This window comes from Vulpes lagopus, chromosome 2 (assembly GCF_018345385.1).
Source record: "Vulpes lagopus strain Blue_001 chromosome 2, ASM1834538v1, whole genome shotgun sequence".
NCBI classification, from domain to species: Eukaryota; Metazoa; Chordata; class Mammalia; order Carnivora; family Canidae; genus Vulpes; species Vulpes lagopus.
The window spans coordinates 13,035,643-13,061,523 of NC_054825.1; the positions used below are offsets into that span (position 1 = coordinate 13,035,643).

At 44.8% G+C, this 25,881-nt stretch overlaps 2 long non-coding RNA genes across 3 annotated transcripts in view; both read right to left on the reverse strand.

Annotated features, from left to right (window-relative positions):
- Positions 1-2,939: 2,939 nt before the first annotated feature.
- On the reverse strand, positions 2,940-7,151 carry LOC121485086. The gene is made up of 3 exons (XR_005986196.1): positions 6,773-7,151; positions 5,404-5,532; positions 2,940-3,587 (listed from the first exon to the last, which is right to left on the reverse strand). It is a non-coding gene; the product is annotated as an uncharacterized LOC121485086 (long non-coding RNA).
- Positions 7,152-11,065: 3,914 nt separating this feature from the next.
- The window catches only part of LOC121484896, a 47,583-nt gene continuing 32,767 nt past the window's right edge, over positions 11,066-25,881 (reverse strand). Inside the window, exon 9 of one of the 2 annotated variants that reach the window (XR_005986145.1) lies at positions 11,066-11,155. This is a non-coding gene — a long non-coding RNA (uncharacterized LOC121484896). Of the gene's footprint in view, positions 11,156-24,716; positions 24,937-25,881 lie in introns of those variants that run through there. The other variant, XR_005986143.1, reaches the window with a different exon arrangement.

Genomic DNA, 25,881 nt, shown 5'->3' on the forward strand with positions numbered 1-25,881 from the left:
AAATAAATAAATAAATAAATCTTAAAAAAAATAAAATTAATGGCAATTTGCTTACAATACGTTTTCATACATCTTCTAAAATGGGCCTCATCTGCCCCAACTGTCTCCTTGGTGTGAGGCCCCCACAGCCACGTGGGAAAAGCACTGCTTGGAATGAGCCAGAAGGAAGTGAGCACCCAACTCTGCTGCTGAGACTTGGGACGTCACGTAGAATCTGCAAGCCTCAGCTTAGTAAATTGTGGAGCACATCGGCCACCCCAGAGGGCGAGGGGTAAGTGACATAACCAGGTTATTTGTCCCTGGCACAAAAACCACCTACCAAAGGACCCAGCGCTGAATGGAGGCTAAGTGTTCCCCCGTGGCTCCTAGAAATCAGGAGGGAGTCCCCTCTCTTTCTGGCTATCCCCAGGGCAAAGCAGCCTGTCTGGATAAAGCAGCACCGAAAAGGATGCCAAAGGTCTACTTCTGAGAGGGGGTGGTGGACTGCTCCGATGTGTGCCAGCTGAGTGAGAAGCTACGGACTGCTCCGATGTGTGCCAGCTGAGTGAGAAGCTACGCTCTCCGCACTTGTCTCAGGTCACATGTACCACCAGCCGTCCAACGTGGCAGCCTGCCGTGCCACCTCCGCAGAGCCACAGGGGCAGAGATGCAATGGGCCGCGTCTAGGCTGTCAGCTCCTCGCATCTCCAGACTCAATGGGCTTCTTTCGTTCACCTGGCCTCCGACGCTGCAAGAGAGGTGGTGAGGGGGGTGCGCTGGGTTAGGTAAACCTCCCCCCTCCTCTCCCAGGCTTAGGCGCAGGCAGCCCTGCATTCAGTGCCTTCGAGAAGGTAGGTACGCGGGTGCCGCCGTGTGAGCAGCGCTGTCAGGTGGTGGAAGGCGCCCAGAAATCAGGAACAGACACTGCACAGAGGGGCCCTAACTTGTCAGAGGAGCCACCTCCTCCAGGAACCCCCATGCCTGCTCATGTCACACTGAATGCCACTGCAGAGCCAGATGACTCTGCAGTCCCCCCTCCACGCCCCAGCCACCGCTGGATCTACCTGTCACGCTTTGATAATTCTCTGCTCTTCCACGAACCAACCATGAGACCTGCACTGATGATTTACTCTCTCTCATCTTCAGTTTTCCCATCCGTGCAAGTGAACGCGACGATGCCTGCTTCTCAGAGATGGGGGGATTACGTGAGCTAACGCGTGAAAGCATGCAACAGAGCCCATGCGTGCTAAGTGTTGGATTAACTTTTTAAGATCAGGATTGCTAGATAATGTTCACATTTGACACCTTTTTAAAAAAGATTTTATTTATCTATGAGAGACAGAGACACAGGCAGAAGGAGAAGCAGGCTCCATGCACGGAGCCCAATGTGGGACTCGATCCTGGGTCTCCAGGATTACAGCCTGGGCTGAAGGCGGCGCTAAACCACTGAGCCACCCGGGCTGCCCCGTTTGACACCTTTGTTGAAGGAAAGGGCCTCGCATCTCACTGGGTGTAGTGAGTACCTCTATCTCACCATATCCCGTGAGGGGGGAGAAACAGTCTCTAACACTCACTCAGGCCAAGACATCTTGATGCCTGGCAGAAGTTCCATGCCACCCGCCGTGGCTACCTGGTTGTGTGCGGAGCCTACACGACTCTCCATGACTACCCTGGGCCAGCTCTTATCTGAGATGTGTCTAGAGTCCAAGGGAGGTTCTTCCCTCAATTTTTGGTCCTGAAAGCCATCCAACTCCCACAGTTAAAGTAAATCTTGGGGATCCCTGGGTGGCTCAGAGGTTTGGCACCTGCCTTTGGCCCAGGGCACGATCCTGGAGTCCCGGGATCGAGTCCTGTGTCGGGCTCCAGGCATGGAGCCTGCTTCTCCCTCTGCCTGTGTCTCTGCCTCTCTCTCTATGTCTGTCATGAATAAATAAATAATAATAAAAAAATTTTTTTTTAAAGTAAAACTTACTAGGCTTGAGAGAGGAGCCCTCTCTTCCCTGTGACTGTCTGTACTTTTCTGACTTTGCACCTCTGAGTAGAAGCCCCGTGGCTTCAGGCTCAGATGCCAGGAGGGCCTGGCTTTTTGTGGGTGGGGAAGGCTCATCATGGCCTAGAGCCAGGCTTCCTGGCAGGATCTCCCCCATTCTCCCTGGCTACACACCTGCCCAGATTAGGTTTTACTGAGCCCCAAGTGCCCCCCTCGGCAGCGCCCCCTGCTAATGTCAGACTGGTCTCCCTGCCTCTGTTCCTGACCTCTCTCTGCTCCTCTTTCTACACTTGGCCTTCTACAATATCAATCTGTGCACATCACCCACCCCTTCTTAAAACCAGCTGATGGCTTCCATGACCCTCGGGTGGAATTCCTAACTCCTTCCCACGTTTCAGAAGGTTCTTCTGAGCTTGCCGCTGCTCTTCTGCCCATCGCCCCGCTAATTCCCACCCCAGCTTCAGTTCTCAGTCTAGGTGTCACCTCCTCTGGGAAGTCTTCCCTGATGCACGTCCCACTGCTGTCTAGTCCTTATCCAAGCGTGTACCAAACCTCATGTGCTGAAATGGCCTGTGCACCTGTCTCTCTGAGAGGCTGAACTAACTTCCTCCTCTCCACTTCCCAGTGCCTGGAAAACTGTACAGAATTAATGAGTTCATAGATGTGGGATGACTACTTCTGGAGGCTCTACGCGAAGCTCTCTCAGCACCGGGGCAAGCAGCTCAGAGCTCCCCCCGAGGCCTGTGGCCCAGCAGAGGTCTGTGGTTTTACTGCTAATGGAAATTGGGCTGGCAGATCAAAGGCAATGACTCCTACGGTCCAGACTGCCAGCAGCCAGCACTATCGAAATATCAGTTGAATTGGTAATTCAAAATTAAGTGGGTTAATGATTGACACAGATTCGTAAAACCCGGCCCACCACCTCGCCTCTTGCACAGAGGGCCTTTCCTATTCTGGGTTGTCTGGGAGCACCAGCCTTCCAAACAGGAGTTCATTTAGTGCTAGCCCTGCATCCCCCGGACCACCCCCCCCACCACAAGCTTTAAAGGGACCCTGTTCTCAAAAAGCGCTGCACCAGTCCTGTGAGGTGTCTTAGAAAAGGCTTAGCACCTGAGATCCCCTTTCAGAAATAAAAAGTCACAAATTTGAGCCAAGGGAGAAAAGCCTGGTACAACTTTGCACCTGTAACCCATGAGTCACTTGATTAGGAAAATACTCAGCAACAAGTTCATGATTCTCAGTGTGGGGTACAGGAAAGTGGGGGTTGGGGGGGTGCGTGTGGAGAGCAAGAAATACCTTCAGCTGCAACAGCTCCCAAATCCCAACCATGATCTAAGTACTCTGGGCCGGCCACATTTTGGAATATGTCTTTTCCCCTCCTGGTGCTGTATTGGGCTAATCTGAAGGCAGCACATGTACGTGAACAACCGCAGGAGGATTTCAAGGAGGCAGGCAGGGCTTTGTTCAGAAGCTGGGGAGGAGAATGCGATCCTGGCAGGGAGAGATGGGGGGATGTGGGGTCCCACCTGTCAGATGAGGGAGACCCAGCCAGGAGCAACCCTCAGCAAAGCCTCTGGTGGACGTGGACTTGTAAATGCTCTGACAATGCATGGAGAATCTGTAAGAGAAAAATGTCCTTTGTGATGGCCCCTCACCCTGCTGGGGGCGTGCTGACCATTGTGCAGAGTTCAAGTCCAGATAAGGCACACAACGCTGTGGGGTCTGGTCTATCCACACCTCCTGGCATGCTCATCAGTGTGATTCTGAGAAGGCTGACGCTGGCTAAGGATGCCTTAGGTGCCTAGGGCGGAGGGACATGTGTAGCCCTGGGGCCCAACTTTAGAGCCTCTATTTCTTCTCCAAAATAGGGCCAATCACCCCTTTCCTTCAGGTGAGGTGAGGATCCAGTAAGATCATTCACATCCAGCAGCTGGCCAAGTGCCCAGCACTGCGGCCATCCCCAGCTCTCCTGAGAGGCAAGCACAGCAGTTCTCAATGACTGTGACCCACACGGTCGCCTGGGGTCACTCTAGGAATGCTTCCCACTCCCCACACCCCCACCCGCTGCTGTTTGTTTGTTTGTTTTAGGCCTTTCTGGAAAAGAGGCTGAGCACCTGGGAAGAGAAGAAGAAGGTGCTTTGTCACATGGGGTCTCGGACCAGGGGGACAGGAGGACAGGCGGGGTGGCTCCCTCCCAGATCTCTGTCTGACCCTCCCCCACTTCCCACCTGGGCTTGGATGGAGGGGACATAGGAGGGCCAGGGGGCCAGGGAAGGCCAAGGACCGAAGGCCACCTCCATTCTCCCCCTCACATCCTTTCGCCCACCTTCCCTTCGAGTTTGTTATGAGCAAGAGATCTTGGGCTGCATATTAATAAAACAATGGAATTTTTATTTCTTCTTCTCATAAATTACATAATTCAAACCTTAAAACACCTTTAATGAACAGTGACTGGCCATGTGACACTTAATAAAACTGGGCTCAGGTCAGTTTCTGCTTGACAGGCTACCAGCCGAGAATGTGCCTTACGAGTAAATGATTAAGAGGCGGGGATCTTTCCTGGGCTCTACTATTAAACACTTCAAAGGTTTCCAAAGTCAGATAAAATGAAAAGCAAATGTGTTTCACTGCCTCTCAAATGCCTCAAATGTTTTAGCAGGTGCAAGCAATGAAACCTTCCATGGTGACAGCATTTTAGGGTCTGCAAAGTGCACCCGACTGAATTCTGGGAATTCTGGACTGGCTTCATAAAAATTCATGATCCCCAATGAGGAGAGATGTTCGGTCTTCAGAGCCCATCTACATATGCGGCACAGAAGGAAAATATCTCAGGGTCCTCCAGGTCATGGGTCAGCTTAACCCTTTCTGCTCCAAGAGAGACCCCACCTGCATCCCCAGCTGGAGTGGTCAGTCTTGTGCCAGCCAAACCGGGGGCGAGGGGGGGGATGGCAAATCTCTGGATTGGCCTAGACTTTCCAAAGGCACATTGGTGCTCAGGTTAAACCCAGGTCCTCTTTTTTTCTGGGCATGAGTACATTTTTTTATGTGGTCGAGGAATGCTTCACAGACTATGAGAGCCAGTGGACTTAGTACGGAGAGACGGTGGGATCTGTGCAAATTATTTCACCTCTCTGTAGCCTAGTTTCCTCATCTGTAAGATGGGGACAATCATAGCACCTACCTCACAGGGTTTGTGTGAGGATTAAATGGGTTAACGTCATAGAAGTGCTTAGATCACATAGCAGAATTCAATACATGTTTGCGATTCTTATTGTCCCATTAGGGAAAATGAATACGAAAAGTTAGCGTTCTACAGCTTGGCGATTTGAGCTTTTCATTTAAAATTTGCTGTAACTTAGCTTTATAAGTCATAGTAATCTCTCACATAGACTTGTAATATTTTATAGTTTACAAAGGACGTTCTGAGACGTTACCTCATTCCAACTTTTCAACGGTAAAGCCGTTAGGGCAGGGATGCTCTTCCATGGACCCAGGATGGATTTCCAGCTCTGCTCTGGCTCTCTTCCATAGAGTTGGACCCATCACCGCTCGGACCTCTGAATCTGTGAAATGGGTACAGAGAGGCTCCCTCCGAATCCCAACATATGCCACACTCTAGAACTGGCGCCACCAACATCCGCTGAGTGATCGGAGCTATTGGCTCCATTCTTATCCTATGGTTTTCTTATTTATGAGGAACTCAAATGCACTTCATGTATTATCTCCATAATCTTGCAAGCAGTTGTTTATGAGACCTCAACTTTTATTCTTCCCCTTTCATAATGAGGAGGGCAATGAAATGGCATTCCAAGAGTCAATGAGGGAGAACTCCTTAGTTCTTTCCTCAGGGAATAGCTGAGCAGAGATTGTTATCAGAGAACATTCTCCTGATTTCCTGGCAATACAAAATTACTCACCTCCCCCTCAACAATGCCCAATACTCAGGGCACATCTCCAAAAGACTTTGTAGGCTCGGGGTAATGTGAATTTGGGACACATCTTATGGCTCCTGCACCACACGATGGGTACCCCAAATGCACACTGTCATAAGCATCTCACTGACCAGCCCCAGCCCCCCGCCAGTCAGCACACAGTAGAGATGCCTTTGGACAAAATCACCATCAGTGTTTTGGCTCAGACATCTCTTCTCTCCTTTCCCAACAGAAAGCCTGCTGGAGCCAGCTTGGCCTCTACTCATTCTCCCCACACAACTCTCATTAACTATGCATCCACACCTGTCTCACCATCCGAGTTCAGGACATGATTTTAAGACGTATGTAAAGAAATAATTACCAGGATGTCCTTTGTAGTATTATTTTTAATAGTGGCAAATACAAAACATCTCCAGTGTTCAGCATTAATAAAACTTGGAGCAGCCATATGCTGAAGAACTAAGCAGGCATTTTAGATGAGGCTGGTAGTGACATAAAAAGAAATTCACGTGTCACGCGAAGTTACAAAAAACTATGTTGTAGTGCTGTATGTCTAGAACGATTCCTTGTGTGCCAGAAGTACAAAATTTTATATGTAAGTACTAAAAAGATATGTATGCCTCTTTCTGAGAGCCTGTGAGGATACACATAAGTTGGTTAATCATGTTTACTACTCAGTAATATATTTCAATTTTTTTTTCAATTTTTATTGTCAGTACTGTGATTTCAGATTTAACGTTTTGTTCACTTTTCCTTTTGGTTGGTCCATCTGTATTTTATGATTTCTCCATGTAAGACCTGATTTTTTTTGTTATATATTTTTAAACATTACTTTTAATTAAAAAAAAAAAAAAAACTTAGAGTTTCATACCTGAGAGTAGCTTCGGAATTCATCCAGTCTATTGGCCTTCGTTGCCAGGCCTAGAGAAGTGAGTTACTTCCAGGAAGGTCCTCAAGCTATTTGGTGGCAAAGCCATGACCAGAGACCAGGTCCCCTAACTCATCCTCATTCCTTCCAAGAAGTCCCATGATGTCTCCAAGATTTTGATAAATATGGAGGGACCATTTCCATAACGCCGTCCGCACAGAACCACCTTCCCTCTCAGCGAAACTAAGCATTCCTCAATTGGCTTACAAGCAAACGTGCCTCGCGCTGGATCTGTCTCCACCCCTTACCCCCTGGGAATGGCACCAGTGGCAGGGTTACAAATCAGTGGCACATATCCGTGTATGTGCCAGGACCTGGGGTAAAGCGTTACGCCAGATTTCAACACATCATTCTTGTCCAAGCTTCCATTGTTTTCCCGAATGTGGGACCCTGCCCTGCCCTCAGCCTGCTCCACCCCTGCCTGCGCTCATCCTGGTCCAGCTACATGGTTAAAGAACAACGTGGCCAAATGAATGGGTGGAGATTGTATCAGCTTGTTTCAAACAAAGATTTTTCTTCCCTAAACCACCCTCAGCATTTATGGTTTTCCTTCTCATCCATCATGACTCATTCATTTGCTGATGCTAACATGGAAGGTGGTTGTTCCGTTCAATTGCAGTAATTTTCTCATCAAGGAGAAGAAAGAACCGATGTTCCAGGCAGTAACTTTAAGTGAGGCCGAATATCCCAGTGTGACCACAGCGGCAGGTGGGCGAAGGGGAGGATGGCTGGGCTGGAGCTGAGCTTCTGCCAAGACCTCCGAGAGCAAGTTCGAGCTGGTGCTAGCAGCATCCGCCCTCCCAGGGCGTGGTGCTTGCACCTTCACCTCCTCGTGGGGATCCCCAGCAGCCCTCTGCACCTGATCTGCTCAGCTTCCTTTGCAGTGGTGGGGGGGATCAAAAGGTGTGCAGAGAGGCTGGGTGAATTCTCAAGGTCACAGGCTAGTAAGGCCCCCCACCCCCTACTCCAGGATTTTTTTCCCCCTTCTATTAGCCTCAGGGAGAATTTGAATAGTTGTGGGACTCACTGCTCTGACTATCTACAGGAGGCAGAAGGAACACTCTGACCCATTTAGGAATGAGGGCAGAAAAATTAAATCACTGAAAATGTCCCAACCTCAGAAGCTCCAAGCTCGGGGGTTGTACCACAGGCATCACTTGTCTCCCTTCTCCTGTATTCTCCCTTTTAAGCCTCAAATGATCCTAAAGTCTCAGAATTTTCCCTCCTGGGAATCTGTTCCATGGAAATAAAAGCACAGCTACCTAAAGATATGTGTCTACACATGAACGCATAAGGATGTTTAGCACAGTATTGTTCCTTGCAGCCAAAAATAAAAATTAAAAATCAAATGAACTCTCATGCATAGAAGAATGGCCAAACAAATAAAGGTTCATGCCCACTCTGGGTGAACAAGAGCTTCATTGTCAGGTTTGGGAGGGCAGATTTCCATGAGACAGGGGTGAGAGAGAAAAGCAGGTGGCAGGGGGTCATATATATGCATACTTCGTACCTGTGTTTATGTTTACATGTCTTTGTATGATTCTGTGAGCACTGAGAAAGTATAGAGGGACACAAAACAGGCTGCCAGCACAAGTTGGCGGTGGAGGGATTGACAGGAGAAGCAAGTAGAAAAGAAAGTCTGCACTGAAAAGCATCATATGTAATAAGATCTTAAATGTTGGGGCACCTGGGTGGCTCAGCGGTTGAGCATCTGCCTTCGGCTCAGGCCGTGATTCTGGGGTCCTGGGATCAAGTCCCACATGAGGCTCCCCGCAGGCATCCTGCTTCTCCCTCTGCTTGTGTCTCTGCCTCTCTCTGTGTGCCTCTCATGAATAAATAAAATCTTTGCAAAAAATAAGATCTTAAATGTGTGAGCTATATGTGTGTGGGTGCAGATAAACTTAAAAAAAAAACAAAAAGATTGAGGTACATTCAGATTTGCTGACTTGTAAAGCCATCAGGTATTCAAAGCAAGACAGGTTGAGAAAAACTTGTAAGGTAGGAGTCCATTTCCATGAAAACAACAAATATGACTCCTCGGTGTGTTCACATGTGTTGGGGATGGGTGTGCGAGGAGAACAGTGTGGAAGGCCTCATGCCCATGAACACTGGCTACTGGCAGAGGGTGGTGTGGGAACAGGTGGCCGAGACGGCTTTTCTTTTTTTGGCTTTGTCTTGTCTGACTTTAAATGTGTTTAAATTAAAAAAAAAAATTTTTTTTTGTATTCTGAAAAGTATCTAATTGACTGTTTTTAATGCTCCCATGTGCCTGTTCTCTGATGGCCTTCCTTGACACATTAAGTGACTCTGTAACCCTCACAGTGGTGTTCTGAGCCTGTGATGGCTGTTCTTGCATGTGGGGAAGGCTTGGGACAGACAGGCACTGTCTGGGGATTCGGGGCTGGGTGGATGGGACCCACCTCCGGGCACCTGGCTGAAGGGTCGCAGCGTCTCCTGGCAGATGGGCGGTGAGGCCTGGACACAGCGAGGGTGAAAATGCCTTCCTCACGCAGACCAGGGAAGGCAAGCTGCCTCTGGACTCCTTTGCCGGCTAGACAGAGCCAAGTGGCCCATCCCCGACCCCGGCCACCTGGGATCACACTGTCACCCACCCAAGTATCACCCACCCAAACCTTAAGACTGTAGAAGGCTCAGTAGGAAGCACCACTTTCTGAGGAGGCAGATTTGGGGTCCTGAGGGAGTGACTTGGCTCACGTTGTGGGGATTTTGGTCTCTACCAGCCAGCCTGGCTTATCATCATTGTGTTAGATGCTATGCTGGTGAGAAAGCAGGCGAAGTACAGGGCTGACGTGAATTTTAGTTCCTGGGAAGTCTTCACGTGGAGGAAAAAGCAGGAGGTAGAGTTTTGTCAGACTGGACCCTAACGAGGACGGGAGAGGAGAAGGTGGAGGTTGGGTATCGAGGCCCATGAGCTTTGCCACAGGGGGTCGGTGGGAAGCCTTCCCAGGACTGCTGTGGAGATTGGGCAGGGTCATAGACTCAAGGTCAGGACTTGGGGCTCTGCTCAGGCAGCCCGTCGCCTAGCGGTCCCCCTCGCCTGCCAAGGGTCCTCCGTGGCACACACCACCGTCCGACACGCTGCATGCTTTATTCTACGGTCAGGTTTCCTTTACTGAATTGCAAGGTCTCTGTGGTCACGGCTTCTTGTCTGTTCTGTTCACTGCTATATTCTCGTGACCTAGAACAGCACCCATGGAGCTGCCCGACAGTCACTCATCGTGTAAACAAATACACAGTGAATAAGTGAAGACCAGAAATTCGGTGAAAAATTGAAAATATCAATGTTTAACAATGGAGGCGAGGAAGCAAATAGAGTGGGATGTACCCATTTGAAGGGATATTATGCAGCCGTCAAAAACGCTTTGGCTCATGGACTGTGCTCCAAACCATTCATAGAAACGACCTCTGAGGATGGGCTTAGCGGAGGTGTGGTACCTTTACCTTCTCCTATCAGGTCATTGTGAACTACCGTTTTACTTTGTATCTCATTTGTTAACTGGAAAAGAAAAACACACCATGTAATATAGAAAAGGGTTTGGATTTTTATTTATTTATTCTTAAGAGACAGAGAGAGAGTGAAAGACAGACAGAGAGACAGAGAGACAGATAGGCAGACAGACAGACAGAAGCAGGCCCCTCTCAAGGAGCAGGGAGCCCAATGTGGGACTCAGTCCTAGGACCCCGTGATCATGACCTGAATAAAAGGCAGATGCTTTGCCGCTTAGCCACCCAGGGGCCCTAGAGAAGGGTTTGAAGGTTTGTGTAATGACATGAAAAAATAAATGTGAAGCAGTGTTCAATTTTTTTTAAAAAAAATTAAGGTACAAACCTTTACATAGAAAAATTCTATGTGCTTATGTGCCCAGAAAAGGAAGGAGGAAACTCTAACGAGGATTGTCTTGGTTTTTTTTTTTTCTGTTTTACATTTTTCTGTTCTTCGAATTTCCTGCAATAAGCATCTAGTCAGCAAACAAAAGCTTTACTTAAAAATACAAAGTAAAAACGAATAAATAAGAATAAAAACGTAATGCAGCCGTCTATACTTGACGATGCGAAATACGATGATGTGGAAATAGGAGATGGGAAACAAGGGAAGTTTGGTTTATTTATTTATTTATTTATCTATTTTTTGATTGTCAGCTCAGACAGCATCTCCAGGCTGCCGGGAAGGCTGTACCTGCTGTGCAGAAGCCGGTGTCCGAGGGGCCCTTCAGGGTTTTCGGGTTGGGACCGAATCTGCTTCCTCAGCCAGAGGATCCTCCCTGACTTCAAGTCAGTCTTCCTCAGATCTAACTCAATTCCCTCCTGCTTCAAAAGACAAAGCAAAACAAAACAGAGCAGCTGCGACTCTTCAGGGTAATAGGAAGCCCAGCGATGCCCTTGCAGACACCGTGCGCAGGTGGGACAGCGGGACAGCGCTGCGCAGCCCTCGGCCCCGGCCCTGCCGGCCCTTCCCCGCTCAAGGTGCGGAATCCGCCTGGCTGCTGTGAGCGGGCTTTCCACCCCTTGCACATGATCGCTGCCTCCTCTGGCCCCGGGCCGGGAATGTGCATCATTCCCCCAAAAAGGTGCCCCAGGCAGAACTCAGGAAGGGACTGGCCGAGGTTACAAGGGCTGAGCGGTTTGCTCCCTGGCCTGGCGCGCACCCCCTGCCACTGATCTGTCCCTCTGTCAATGGTTTAGAAGGCAACACAGAGCCCTGTCATCAGGGCGTTTCGATGACAGCCTCGGGGTCCCTCGCTAGCTATGCCCCACGACTCCGATTCCTGGGTCTCCTTGCCTTTTGGGGTTCAGGATGGCTGCATTCACACCGTCCCTTTCTCCTCGTGCCACTTGCCACCGTCATCAGTCGCTAACCGGCCCAGGAGAAGAGCGGCCACTAAGCGGGTTGGCGGTGCTAAGCAGCATCTACACCCTGCCTGCCGGCCCGAGACAATCCGATGCCCTGAGCCACCCTACCACCTGCACAGGAGGACTGCTGCCCCCACGGACAGGGGGGACGGGACACTTCTGTGAATGGGCAGGTGGACCCCATTCAAATGCAGAGCAGCTGATTTCCGAATGGTCCGGCCAAACCACACACGCGCACGCATGTACACACACGCACACACACAGCACAGCTTATTGTAGCATTCAAAAACAGATTTAAAACACATTGACGGAGTTAACAGACTGTGAGAGGGTTTTTTTTTTAATAAAATTAATTTGTAAAAGTTTCAAGATGTTAACAAATGATCAATGAGACCGTTTCATAATTGATTTAAAAAATTCATTAGCTACACAGTGTGGCTTTATATTAACTTTTACTTCAGCTTCCAGTTGAGCTTTTGTTGCACTTGAGTGGATCCAGGAAAGAGGAATTCCCGTGGTTGCTTGGGTTTGAACCTCATCCTGGAGGCCCACCCATTGCTTCAAGGCTTTGGGGCCAGGACATTGACCCTGGAATCAGGTTTAGTTGCCTCTCATGCCAGTGAGGAGGTGGGGGTGGAGAGGGGGCTTTTTTAGAAGACTCGGGGAGTCCTCTAGTGCCACCCAAGCCTGCCTCATCTTCCCCAAAGTGTAGCCCCCTACACACACTCCCCAAGTCCATCTCTCCCCTACATGGGTACAGGGCTGTCCTCAGCTTCCAGCCTATTTCACAATATTCCCATGTCGACCCCTTCTCATTTGCCCACCCACCCATCTTCTATCCATGCATGTATTCATCCAGTATTCACTGAATGCCCACTAAATGCCAGGCACTTTGCTGGATAATGGAAATTTCACTCACTATTTCTCTCTTTCCTCTTATTTCTCAAAAAAAAAAAGGATAGAAGCAGGAACACAGAGGTCTCAGTAGAAAGTGGGTTGCCAGTGGTTACCAGTGACTTCCAGGACTTCCTGTCCTTTGGAAGGAAATTCTGGGACGCCAGTTGCAGGCTTCTTTGGGGTTTTGATGGTGAAGCCTCCATCGCCCATCACTCTCTCCTTACTTTCCCATGTTGCTTTATTTTTCTTCATGGCAGTTGCTATCCTTGACATGTCCTACATTTAGCTGACTTCTCTTTTATCATCTCTCTCCCCACTACCAAAATGTTAAGTGTCAGACAGGTAGAGATTTTGTTTTTTTCACTGTGGTTTCCCTGGTGGCCAGATCCGTGTCTGGCACATGGTTGGAACTCAAAAATATTTGGTTGGGGTGGATGGATGAGAGGATGGATGGATGGATGGATGGATGGATGGATGGATGGAAGGATGGATGGATGATGAATGGATCAACAGATGGATGGAAAACAGATATGGTTCCTGCCCTTGTGGAGTTTTGGGTTTTACGAAAAAGACTACGGATTTAAGAGTCACAAATGAAATCAATATAAAATTGCAATTCCATCAAATGCCAGAAAGAATGATAATCCAGCTTCAGTAAAGAATTTAACAAAGGGCTTTGACCTGGTTTGGGTAGATGGGGCCCTCACTCTGAGGAAGTGCTTCCCCCTCTCTAAGAATAACTGCCAAGATACGTGGGGTTGCAAAACAAGATTGAAAATAGAAGTTTAGCCAAAATTCTGGTGCCAGCAGGGGAGAGGGTTTTCTTGAGACTTAAACAGAACTTTTCAGGGCCTAGAAATCAATTGAGTGCCTCATCTTCTCCTGGTGCCCTTTCAGTGAAGCCTAAGAGAAAGAGAAGAGCACTCACAATGGCATCAACTTCCTTGGTTCAGATCTTTGCTTTGCTACTTTCCACCTGTGTGACCTTAGGATACTTTACCCCCTCAGCCGCAATTTTGCCATCAGTGGAATTAAAATGATGGCTGTAAAAGTGTTTTCTAACAGAAACCGGAAAGAACTTTATAAATATTTACTGTTTTTTTTTTCTTAATGATTAGTGGTCAATGATTCTCAGAGAAGAGAAAAATGGACGGTTCCACTGGTGCCAATTGTCCATTCACTCAAAAAAAAGTAGCTACTGGTTGTTCTCTATGTTCCATCACTGTGCTGAACACAATGAGGCCACAAAGATGAATCCAGTGTGAGCTCTGCCTCCAGATAGACAAAGATAGAGTAAGAGAGATTCATGGACGGTCATGCGCAGATTAGATAGGTCTACCTGGGGGCAGAAAGAGTTCAGAGGGGAGATCATAAGAGGCCAAGAATATTTTAGCAGAGGGAATCCTAGAGGGCTTCTTGGAGGAGGTAAATCAGAACCTGCTAACCTTAGACCCCAAAGCAGCACATTTCCTAGATTTGCATGGTCTGCACTTGGAGCTGCATTCTCTGCATTTGTGACCTCATCCCTTCCGCTCTTCTCAAAACATAAGCTGAGAGGAGAGGTGGTAATGCAGCAGGCAGGGCCCTTAGCAGCTGCTTTAGGTGTCCTGTGTCATGCTCCCTCGGGCTGTGTCTGATTTCATCTTGGATTTCACCAAAAGCGGTGGGCAGTTCTGTGCATGCTGGCAAAGTCCTACCTCCAGGGCATTCTTAGTGCTTCCACCTTTTCTGCTTTTGAATCTTCAAAGTCAGAGGGTCCTATTGAGCTCACCTGCAGCTACAGTGTGGAACTGGAGGAGAGGAAGCACCACTGGGCCAGCCTTTAAGCAACCAAGGAATGAACCTGTGGATGAGTTCTCCACAGTCCCGTCCCGTGGCCCCCGAGTTCTGGGAGGCAGGCAGGGTTCAGGGGGCTCAGGAAGTTGAGCCTTCATTACCCTATGGCAGCCACCTCAATAACGGCCTTCATGCTGATTTTCTCACCCCCGTTTCACTTTCCCTAGACTCTCGCTTGTGCTTCTTGGGAAGCACTCAATAACTGTCTGTTGTCATCACCGTGATTAGATGATTGGAATTTGTGTCGGGGTATTGTAATTTGTGCAATGCTGCTGTAACCAAAACACACCAAAATCTCAGTGGCTGAGCATAGCAGACATTTACTTCTGGATCATATTTCATGTCTATCTGGATTAGCAGGCGGTCTGTTCTGCATTTTCCTCCCTTGGGGACCCAGAGCAATAGAGCCCTTCTCTGGGGAACATGCCAGCCTGCAGCAGGTAGGAGGAAAAGTGGCAAGTCAAGCACTCCATCTTAAAAGCTCTCCCAGGAAGGGACCCACATCCCTTCTGTCCACATCCCACTGGCCAAAGCAAGTTCCTCATTCTTGCCCAACTGCACCAGGGATGGAAAGACAACCCACACTTGTGATTAGAAGGAGGAAAATGGGACTGTAGGTGAAAAGCCCTAAGGCCTACCATGTTACTCTCCCCAAAAACAGCCCAACTCTGTGCCCAGTGCTGGGCTGGCAGCCCTGGAGGTGGAGCAGGAGACAGTGCATAAGGGAGAGGACACAGGCTCTGGCCTCAGGGTTCCCAGAGCCTGCTCCCTCTTTCTCTTTCTTTATTTTTTTATTTATTTTTTTTTTAAGCCAGTCTTTACTAGGAAAGCTGGCTATTTTTTTTTTTTTTATTTATGATAGTCAGAGAGAGAGAGAGAGAGAGGCAGAGACACAGGCAGAGGGAGAAGCAGGCTCCATGCACCGGGAGCCCGACGTGGGATTCGATCCCGGGTCTCCAGGATCGTGCCCTGGGCCAAAGGCAAGCGCCAAACCGCTGCGCCACCCAGGGATCCCTTTATTTTTTTAAATATTTATTTATTTATTTATTTGAGAGAGAGCATGAGCATGGTGAGAGGGAGAGAGAGAGAGAATCTCCAGCAGACTCCCTGCTGAGCACAGAGCTGGATGAGGGACTCAATCCCAGGACCCTGAGATCGTGACCTGAGCCAAAACCAAGACACTTAACCAACTAGGTGCCCCAGGCACCCCAATTGCTCCCTTGTTCTTGCCTTCTGGCCCTCGTGCCTGCTGCTGCTTCTTCCTGGACCCCTCTTCTCACCCACCAAAACCCTGCCTCTAATTCATTCTGCAGGGCTCAGACCAAACATTACCCTCTCAACATTACCCTCTCCCGGAGCTGTCCCCCAACAACTATCCACACAGGGGTCCCCACTTTTATTCTCTCAATGCCCTCTATTCTTTTCCATCACAGGACTTACCACATTTGTCATCATACATTTATTTTTGTGCAGGATTTTTTTGGCAGCACCACTGCCCGCCCAGACTATAAGCACCATAAAAACTGAGATCACATCTATGTTTCCATAATCTTATTCTTGGCACCTAGCAGAGGGCTGCACACATAGTAAATACATTTTTATCAAAATAATTAGCATATTAGGAAGCAAGAAATACATGGAATGACCATGTCATTCCAGTGGAAATTAAGGGAATATAATAATCCCTTTATATTTGTATCCTGCTTTAAATTCATACTGTCTTTTGCCAAGCACAAAGGTAGGTGTGAAAACTCTATGGAACCCAGGGGTGCCTGGGCAGCTCAGTCAGTTAAGTGTCTGACTTTTGATTTTCAATCAGATCATTATCTTATGGTTGTGGACGGAGCCCCACCCCAGGCTCTATGCTCAATGCAGAGTCTGCTTCAGATTTTCCCTCCCTCTACCTCCCATTCTCTCTCTTTCTCTCAAATGAATAAATACAAAACAAACAAACAAACAAACAAAAAACCTCTCTGGAACCCAGCTCACCCCCACACTACTTACTCCTCTTTCCTGTAGTTGTGGTTACTGCCTCAACTTCCCTGATACCACGACAAGGGTTTTTATCCTTATTTTAGAGATGAGGAGTCTCAGAGAGGGACAGTGACCTGCTTTAGGTCACCTGGCGAGTATTCCGATTTGAGATCCTAAACTTTTTCCTCTTTATAACCTTTCCAAACATAGGCTCTCACCAAATGCTCGGCACCTGAGCTGGTTGGTTAAATGTGGCCGCTGCTAAGTTTGAGTCCAAAGATCAACCAGAATGACTAAGGAGTATTGCAAATGAATGGAGCTCATGATCTAGGTTGATTTTTTTTTTTTTCAGCAGACTTCCATTTCTTCTTCTGGGAAAAGGTGTAGAGCTGGAAAGGACACAGGGTTTCTTGAAGGAAAGGTCCAGAAGTCTTTAGTGTTTGCCCCACAGCCCTGCCTTATGGTTTTATCTTCATGGCTGAATTTGGTCAGCTTCATGTCTTTGCCAAGTGTGACAAGGCTAGCTCACCCTGCCGGTGGCTTGAGGATCTTCTTTGAGGAAGAGCATAGAGGAAGGGCGTCTGGTAACCCTGGGATTCCCCACCTGATGTAGACGAAGTGCCAAGTCAGCCCCAGACGCTGCTCAGAACCCTCTGAGGGATCCAGAGAGTCTCAGGGAGGTGATCCTCTTACTCTGGAGATGGAGCTGAGTCTGAGCCTTACAGTTCATCCTCAGCCACGAGAACAAATTCCTAGCTCACAATAGAAACTCAACTCAAACAGGCTTGAGGGAGGAATATAAGGGAAATTTTGTCTTATATCCCTGAAAAATCCCAGAGTAAGGCTGGATCCAGTTCCTCCAGAGCCTGTCTCTCCTCCTCTCTCTGTTTGGTCTGCAACAGGAAGGCCTTCTGCATTCGGTGGCCTCTGCCATGCCTCCGAGGTTTGAGTCCACTGCAAGAGGAGCACAGCTTTCTAGATCCTTCTGGACACAGCCCCAGGATTTTGCTCTGACTCATTCTGAGAGGCCTCCTTGAGGCCAGAAGGATGGGATGCTCTGATCGGTCAGTTCTGGTCACATGCTCCCTGGTGCTTGGGTGCTGGGACCAACTCCTACCACACCATATGAACTCAGAGCCAAGGAGCCAAGCTTCTGCACTGAACATCGGAGGCTGTTGCTGCAAGAATGGGAACTGGCTGCTCAGCAGGACAAAGCAAATGTTCACCACAAAGAACTGTTATTATTCTTGTGCTCTGAGAAATGAGACAATTGAGGTCCAGAGAGTTTAAATAATTTGCCCCAAACATAGAGATTTGGGAGAAATCATCTGCATTGTTTAACTGGCATGCTCCAAAGAGCATGATGTTGGATCACTTGCTGCTGTGTCCTGAAAAGTCACCATTTCTGTCTGCATTTTTGGAAGACAGGTTCTAAGAAGGATGTTTGTGATTCAGGAGGCTTTAGCCCGAACAACCACACCATCTGCCCTGTGGCCTACAGTAAGCCCCCCATCCTTCTCATGAATAGAGCTCAGAGTCATCCTCCCTCTAACCACCCCCCCCCTTTTTTTTTTTTTTGCTTTTTACTTTTAATGAGTTGGAATTGAAACATTTATTGTAGTAACTATTAGTTTCAAGGCAAAATTGTAATTGCTCCTAGATCCACTCACTGATTTCAAGAGCGCTTTAACCTTTAACTTTCTCAGTACAAAAGGAGGCTTGCTGTGCGGTGAATCTAACAAGACCATCATTTATCCCTGGCAGAGTTCATTAGTCAATCGTAACAGTTTAATTATTAGCATTTTAATGCCTGAGCATTTAGCTTGACAGAACAACAAGCTTTGGCGTACAGAACAAGACTTCTTAAATGGAGCTGAATTAACCCACACAATTGTTTGTATTGTGTATTATTAAAACAAGATGATTAAGATTCAAGAAACAAATAGTTCTATATAGTTAGCCAACAAACCAGCGCTGGGTTTCACAGTATCGAGAACATGCTTTCTTTCTCAGCTGGAATTTTGAATTTTAATATCTTTGGTATATTTTTCCTGCTCCAAATTATAAGCTAACATGATATAAAGAAGATCCACCTCAGTCCACTGACTCTAATAACAAAACTGGAGACCCAAGGAGGAAGCCTAGGAATAGTTTGAGTGGCCCAAGTTGGGAATCCTACTATTAAACATGCCCGTGGGCAAAATGCCAGATGGATGGACGAATCACCCAGAGGGTTTTTTGGGCTGTACCTCCAGAGAGTCGGACGTTCTAATCATTCTAACCATACAGAGTGGCTTCTTGAGTTTGTTTTTTTAACTCCCCAGGTCATTCTAACATGCAGTCAGAGTTAGGAAGCAGACCCTATCTCCGTAAGATGAGGTGGATCACTTAACCATATTTGTCAAATAAAAATAAGTCTTCCCAATGTTCACAGCAGCTCTATTCACAATAGCCAAAAAGGAAAAACAATGCAGATGTCCATCAGCAGGTGAATGGATAAACAAGATGTGATGTATGCATACAATGGAATGTTATTCAACCTTAAAAAGGAATGAAAATGTATACACGCTGCAGCATAGGTGAAAAACTTGAAGACAACATACTAAGTGAAAGAAGCCAGATACAAAAGGAAAAGTATGATTTTACTCCCATGAGGTCCCTAGGAGAGTCAAATTCATAGAGACACAATATAGGTCAGAGGTTACCAGGGCCCTGGGGAAGGGGAAAATGAGTATTTAGTGTCTAATGGATATAGAGCTTTTGTTTGGGATGATGAAAAAGTTCTGGAGATGGATAGTGGTGATGGTTGCACAATGTTGTAAATATACTTAATGCCACTGAACTTTACACTTAAAATGGTAAAAATGGTAAAATTTATGTTATCTATGCTTTGTCACCGTAAGAAATGGGGGGAAAAAAAGAAAGCATGCTATATTCACATTGTAGAATCAATGTGTGTCATCAAATGAGATTGTGGATAGAAGCCTTTGTAAGCTTAAAATGGTGTACACATTTAAAGTGGTAGTAATAGTCTTTAATTATTTGTTTTAATCATATTGTTTTAATAAGAGGCTACAATATAAACAGCTGAGAAGGTTAATTAATAATGTCAAACCTAAACGAGTATAATTAATGTCACTCAGCAAAGGCCTTCACTAGACTCAAAACATATTTTCTCCTGGGGGTAATCGTGGCCTGATTTTTCTAAATAGTTTTTCCTGTGACTGGGAAGCAGGGTCTAGTAGAGAAAATGGGAAGAGATGGAAAGTCTTGCATTTTTCATTTGAGGCTAGATATTCATAGCTCAGTCTCACATGGCATCAGGGGCACAAGTGTCCTGGCCTCTTAGAAGAGGAAGTCTGCAAGCCCTGGAATGGCCTTTCTTAGGACAGACTGAAATGGACAACGTGCAACAAGCAACCATTGTAAGAGCCAGCACTGACTGAATCTTTCCTAAATGCCAGGCTTCTGATGGAAATAATAGTTGGGGGTTGTTGGAAGGATGAAGGGGCAGAGAAGCAGTGGGAGACCTCCTCCCAGAGCCACGCAAAAACAAACTCAAAATTCCAAAGAATTTTCTACTACTTCTTTACTTCTGATTCAAGCAATACAATCTGACCCAGAGAGTCTGGATTGTAGGGACTTGGGCCTGACTTCTGGACTATGAAGATGTCACTTGCCCCTCAGCAAATGAAGAGAATTCCTCTTGTTCCCCCCCTCCCTCCAGATTCTCCTTAGAAAATGACTTTGGTTCCGAGCTGACACCCAGACCAGCAGGCAGTAGAGGTTCTAACAAACTCACCATCTGACATGGCTAGTCGTTTTGGCTGAGTCTCCTAAAGCACAAGAAGGAAACAAGTCCCACCTAGGTTTTAATTTTATCTTGGTAATGTCCCCATCTCCCATTTATGAATGGGCAACAGAACTTTTGGAAAAGTTCTTCAAGGCAAACTAGTTGCAAAATGAACCCAATAAGCAGAATTGGGATGTAGGCATCACATACAGCGATTTTTCCCCCCATTTTCATTTGCCAACTTTTTCATCAATGTTTATCTATGGAATGACAATGGGAGGGGTCCATTCTTTCCACTAATCCTAACAACACCAGTGGGCTATTCTTAGTACTGACTGAATTGTGTGCCATAGGGTATTCTCCAGGATGCCCTTAGACCATTAGTTATTGAAGTTCAGGTCCATGAAGTTGGATAGAGGGTTTCCTGCTTGTGACTGGAGTTAACATATTTCATTACCAGTATTTGAAAAGATCAAAACCCATGTAGCCAGTCTCTTAAAATTCCATCAGCTCTCAACAGGCTGTATTAATGGAGAATAAGTTAATGCAGATGTTCCCTCTTTTGCCAACTCTAGAATGTATCCTCCTCTTCCTCCTCCTCCTCCTTGAGCACATATGAAGCCTTCACTCCATGAAAATAAGAAGAAAATACATTCCTTCCTTATGGGAAGTGCCCAGGTCCCAAGTGTGCTGGCTTCCTAAGGTTTGTCAAGAGCAAATCATGGGAACGGGGATAGTTTCCCGAGAGTTCACTGGTCTATTTTCAGGATCTAGGGGAATGATTGGCAATGTGTATGTACTCAGTAAAAATATATTTAATAATAAAACCCACCTTATCTCTCATTTCTGAGGATCCCTATAAGGATGTACAGATGGAGCAAAGAAGCTGGGAAAGGAAAGATCCCAATGTACAAAAAGAGAGCCACTCTGAGGAATTGGAGAAAATCCTGTCCTAAGAAACTGGTACCACAAGAAGTAGAAGAATTTCAGGAACATTCTATTTATATTTTCAACACTGTATCAAGAAAAGCTGATAATTTAAAAAGAATATCGGAGATCAGGAAATTCTATAAAATGATGAGAAGCACAATTGCTGAATTGAAACCAACAAATAGCAGCTTGAATACTTTTAAATTTTTAAGTCAATGAAATACATAATAAGGTCAAGAATTTTTCCCAGAATAAAGAGATGTGCATTTTAAAAGGAAATAATTTTTTAAAAAATGATTCAGTAGATTCAATTACCATTTATCAGGAAAGTCACTGGAGATAGTCAAAAAGATGGAAGATACAATAATCTAACAATAGAAGAAAATTTTATGAAACTTAAAAAAAAGAATGTCTTTAGATCCAAAGTGCTCCCTGAAAGTCAGACAATATTAATTAAAACAGATGCTATATAGAAATATTCCAGGGGATCCCTGGGTGGCGCAGCGGTTTGGCGCCTGCCTTTGGCCCAGGGCGCAATCCTGGCGACCCGGGATCGAGTCCCACGTTGGGCTCCCGGTGCATGGAGCCTGCTTCTCCCTCTGCCTGTGTCTCTGCCTCTCTCTCTCTCTCTCTCTCTCTCTCTCTCTCTCTGTGACTATCATAAATAAATAAAAAAATTAAAAAAAAGAAATATTCCAGAAATCATGTTTTAGTCTTAGATAAGGGAAATTCTATAATTCTACCCAAGAAAGGAAAACTTATCTGGCCTCAGAATTATCCTCAGCAATACAAAGCAAAAAGACCATATAGTATTAGCCACTGAGGTTTTATTTTCTTCTGGGGAAAAAGAGTAAGAAATAATGTACAAAATTTAAAGTTCACAAATATGGGAAGCCCCAGTGGCTCAGAGGTTTAGCACCACCTTCAGCCCGGGGTTTGATCCTGGAGACCCAGGATCGAGTCCCACGTTGGGTTCCCTGCATGGAGCCTGCTTCCCCCTCTGCCTGCTTCTCCCTCTGCTTGTGTCTCTGCCTCTCTCTCTCTCTCTCTCTGTCTCCCATGAATAAATAAATAAAATCTTTAAAAAATAAGTATTACCTTTAAAAAAATAAAGTTCAGAAATAATGAGTATGTGGCTCAATGAATTTTTGAAAGGAAAACACCCATATAATCAACACCTAGTTAAGAACCAGGACATGATCATCAGCCCAGAACCCTTGTTATGCCCTTATGAACAATCACTTCATACCCTAAAGAGTAACCACTATCCTAAATTTTAACAACAAAGGGTAGTTTAGCTTATTTTAGAACTTTATATAGATGGAGTCATTCTATGCATAGTCTTCCATGTACAGCTTATTTTGTTCAACATTATGTTTCTGCATATAATTGTGGGGTTTTTTCATCTTCATTACCACATTCCATTGCATGAACAGTTTGCAATTTATCCATTCTACTGCTGGTGGACATTTCATTAATGAATATTAATTGTTTTTTGGTGAACATACATATGCACTTCTGTAGGTATATACCTACAGATGGAATTGCTACATCACAGATAGGTGTACATTTAATGAATATGGCCAAATCACTTTTTCTAAAGTGACTATAGCAATTTACATTCCTCTCAGCAGAGTGTGAGGGTTCCAGTTGCTCCACATCCTTCCAACACTTGGTTCTGTCTTTAAACTTAGTCATTCTGGCAAGTTTGTAGTGGTATCACATTGTGATTTTAATTTGCATTTCCCTGATGACTAATGAAGTTTAAAACATTTTTATATGTGCATTGTCATTTGAATATCCTCTTTTTGAAGTGTCTGTTCAAGTTTCTTACCCATAATACTCCTTGTTTTAATTACTGTTGTTTTATAATGTCTTGATATTTGGTAGTGTAATCCTTCACTTTTATTTTTCTTCTCCAAGATTGCCTTGGCTTTTCTTGCTTTTAAGTTTCCATATAATTTTAGAATAAATTTATTGATTCCACAAAAAAATAAAAGCTTTCTAGGATTTGTTTGGGATGACATTTAATTCCAGATGAATTTTGGGAGAATCAACATCTTTTTAATACGAGTTTTCCAATCCATGAACATAGTATACCCTTCGTTTCCTAGGTCTTCTTTAATTTTTTTCAATAATGTGTTGTAGTATTACTTTATACCTTTTGTTAGATTCATTTTTAGGTATGTGATATTTTCTGAATGTGGCATTACCACAAGGAATGATAGACAAATAAATCAATGGAGGTTCTATTCTATTCTGAAATGTTAAAAATGTTTTATATCTTAATCTGAGTGTTTACACACATGTGTACAATTGTACACATCTAACTATACTCAATATATTTCATCTATTTTCCCTATGTTTGATTTACCACAAAAAAACCAGTATGAAAAGAAAAATATTCAAAAGATACAGTAGATAACTTGGAAAAAATTACTACTAATAAAAAATGTAAATTGCAATAAGGTATGATGATTTTTGACAAATCAGCACAAAGTTTTCCTCTTTTTGATGATATTACCAGATACTTTTATATACTACTATATATAAAAGTATAAATTAATATAAACTTACTGGAGAACAACTTCACAAAAGATTGAAAAATGTCCATGCAAGTCCACTAGAAATTCCACTTTCCATATATTTTGAAGAATATATCACATTCTTATTTAAAGAATCATAGCACAAATTTAGCTACTAGGATGTTTACTGTAAAACTATCTGTGATAACAAAATATCCAAATCTTTCTAATAATAGGTAATTAATAAAATAAACTATGATATACAACAATGAAATAATATCAACCACTAAAATTGATGACATAGAAGAAAGAAAAATTAGTGATATAGGAAAGTGTTCTCAATACAATATTTGGTAAAAGAAAGTAATCCACAATAGATCATTTGAGAAGTTCCAAGTTTGAGTCTTAAATTTAAATAAATAAATAAATATATAAATATATATATATAATCACAAGAAAAAAATTGTGTGAGCTGATGATAACTAAATTTATTGTGGTGATAATACAATATATACATATGTCACATCATACTATATACCTTAAACTTACACTATCTTATAAATCAATTATATCTAAACAAAACTGGAAGAAAATATATATGGTTTATATATTTATAGAAAAATATGTTTTTATATATGTATGTATATACATATACATATATATAAAGAGACTAGAAGGATATACAACTAAATGTCAGGAGTGACTTTCTATGTGTTGAGATCATGGGTGATATTTTCATTTCTTCTTATGTCTTCACTTTTTCTGTTTAACAGTGTACATGTATCACTCTTGTACTAATAAAAAATGGTATTTTTAAAAAGATTTTATTTATTTATTCATTCATGAGAGACACACAGAGAGAGGCAGAGATATAGGCAGAGGAAGAAGCAGGCTCCCTGCGGGGAGCTCCACGCGGGACTCCATCCCAGGAACCCAGGATCACAACCTGAGCCCAAGGCAGACCCTCAACCACTGAGCTACCCAGGCATCCCAGAAAGGGTATTTTAAGAAATTATAAAATAAAATGGTAGGCACAACCTATTCTAATACATTTGAAAATGTCAATGAATAAAAAACTATTCTCCCAATAAGAAATAGAAATTGACTAAAGAAAAATATATTCATATTTAATTATATTTAATTATATATTATATATACACAGAGAGAGAGAGAGAGAAATACATCAGAATTTTATCAGGATTGCGGTCAACTTCTCTCCTTTTTAACATCCATCTTTAGTTTTCAGGTTTCCTCCAGTAAATATGTATTCATTTTATAATCTGAAAAAAAAAAAAAAACCCTGCAACTGAGGGGAAAACAGAGGAAAAGCAGAAGCCCCCTGTATAGTTGGAGGACTGGCCTTTGTGTAGGATGGTAGACACCTTGCAGAGCTCTGGACACAAATACATAATCACCATCCGTACTCAAACCCAGTCCCAGTGCCTACACGCCCTCCCTGCAGATTTCATGCACATCCTCTCAAACTTCACAGCCCAGGGAGGTAGACATTCCTCTTCAGAATTTTGCAGGTGAGCAAACTCAGCCCCAACACAATAGTCACTTACTCAAAAAGGCCAGGGACATGTAAAGGGGAAGGAGGGATTTGAACCCTGGCTGACCCACTTTCAAAGTCCATGCTGTTTTCACTACATGAATACTTTCCTATTATCATATCACAACCAAGACCACCAAAAAGTTGTTATAAACTCTAAAGCCACGGTGCACGGGGCCTCCTTCAAGATAAATACAATCTGTTTGGAATGTACCAGCTTTATTGAAAAATATTACTGAAATCAAAGCATTTTGCACTACTTTATTCATTATTTTTATGGTACTCCAGGATTTTTGTGGGATTTGTTTTTCATTTCACTTCTGTAAGCCTGCCAATGCTTTAAAGCAATATTTCAACTGAAGGGGGAAAGAAACCAGTTTTCCCAGAAAAAAACACTCAACAGTGTTTTCCATCCTTTGCATCCTTTCCTATGGTTTGGGAAATCCTTCCCACCTCCCTCCTCGTCCCTCTCCTCAACTCTCATAAAGTGCAAATTTAATACTCAAGCTACTGTTGAAACACTGCCCCCCCCCCCAATGTTTAATAGAAATTAAGCTTGCGGTTGCAAAGTTTTGAAACATTGACATCACCAGCAGTTCCACCTACGATGCCACAAATCACTCTGATGCAAAGATAACCAAAAGGCAAGCTCTGTAGGGCCGGAGCCTTCACA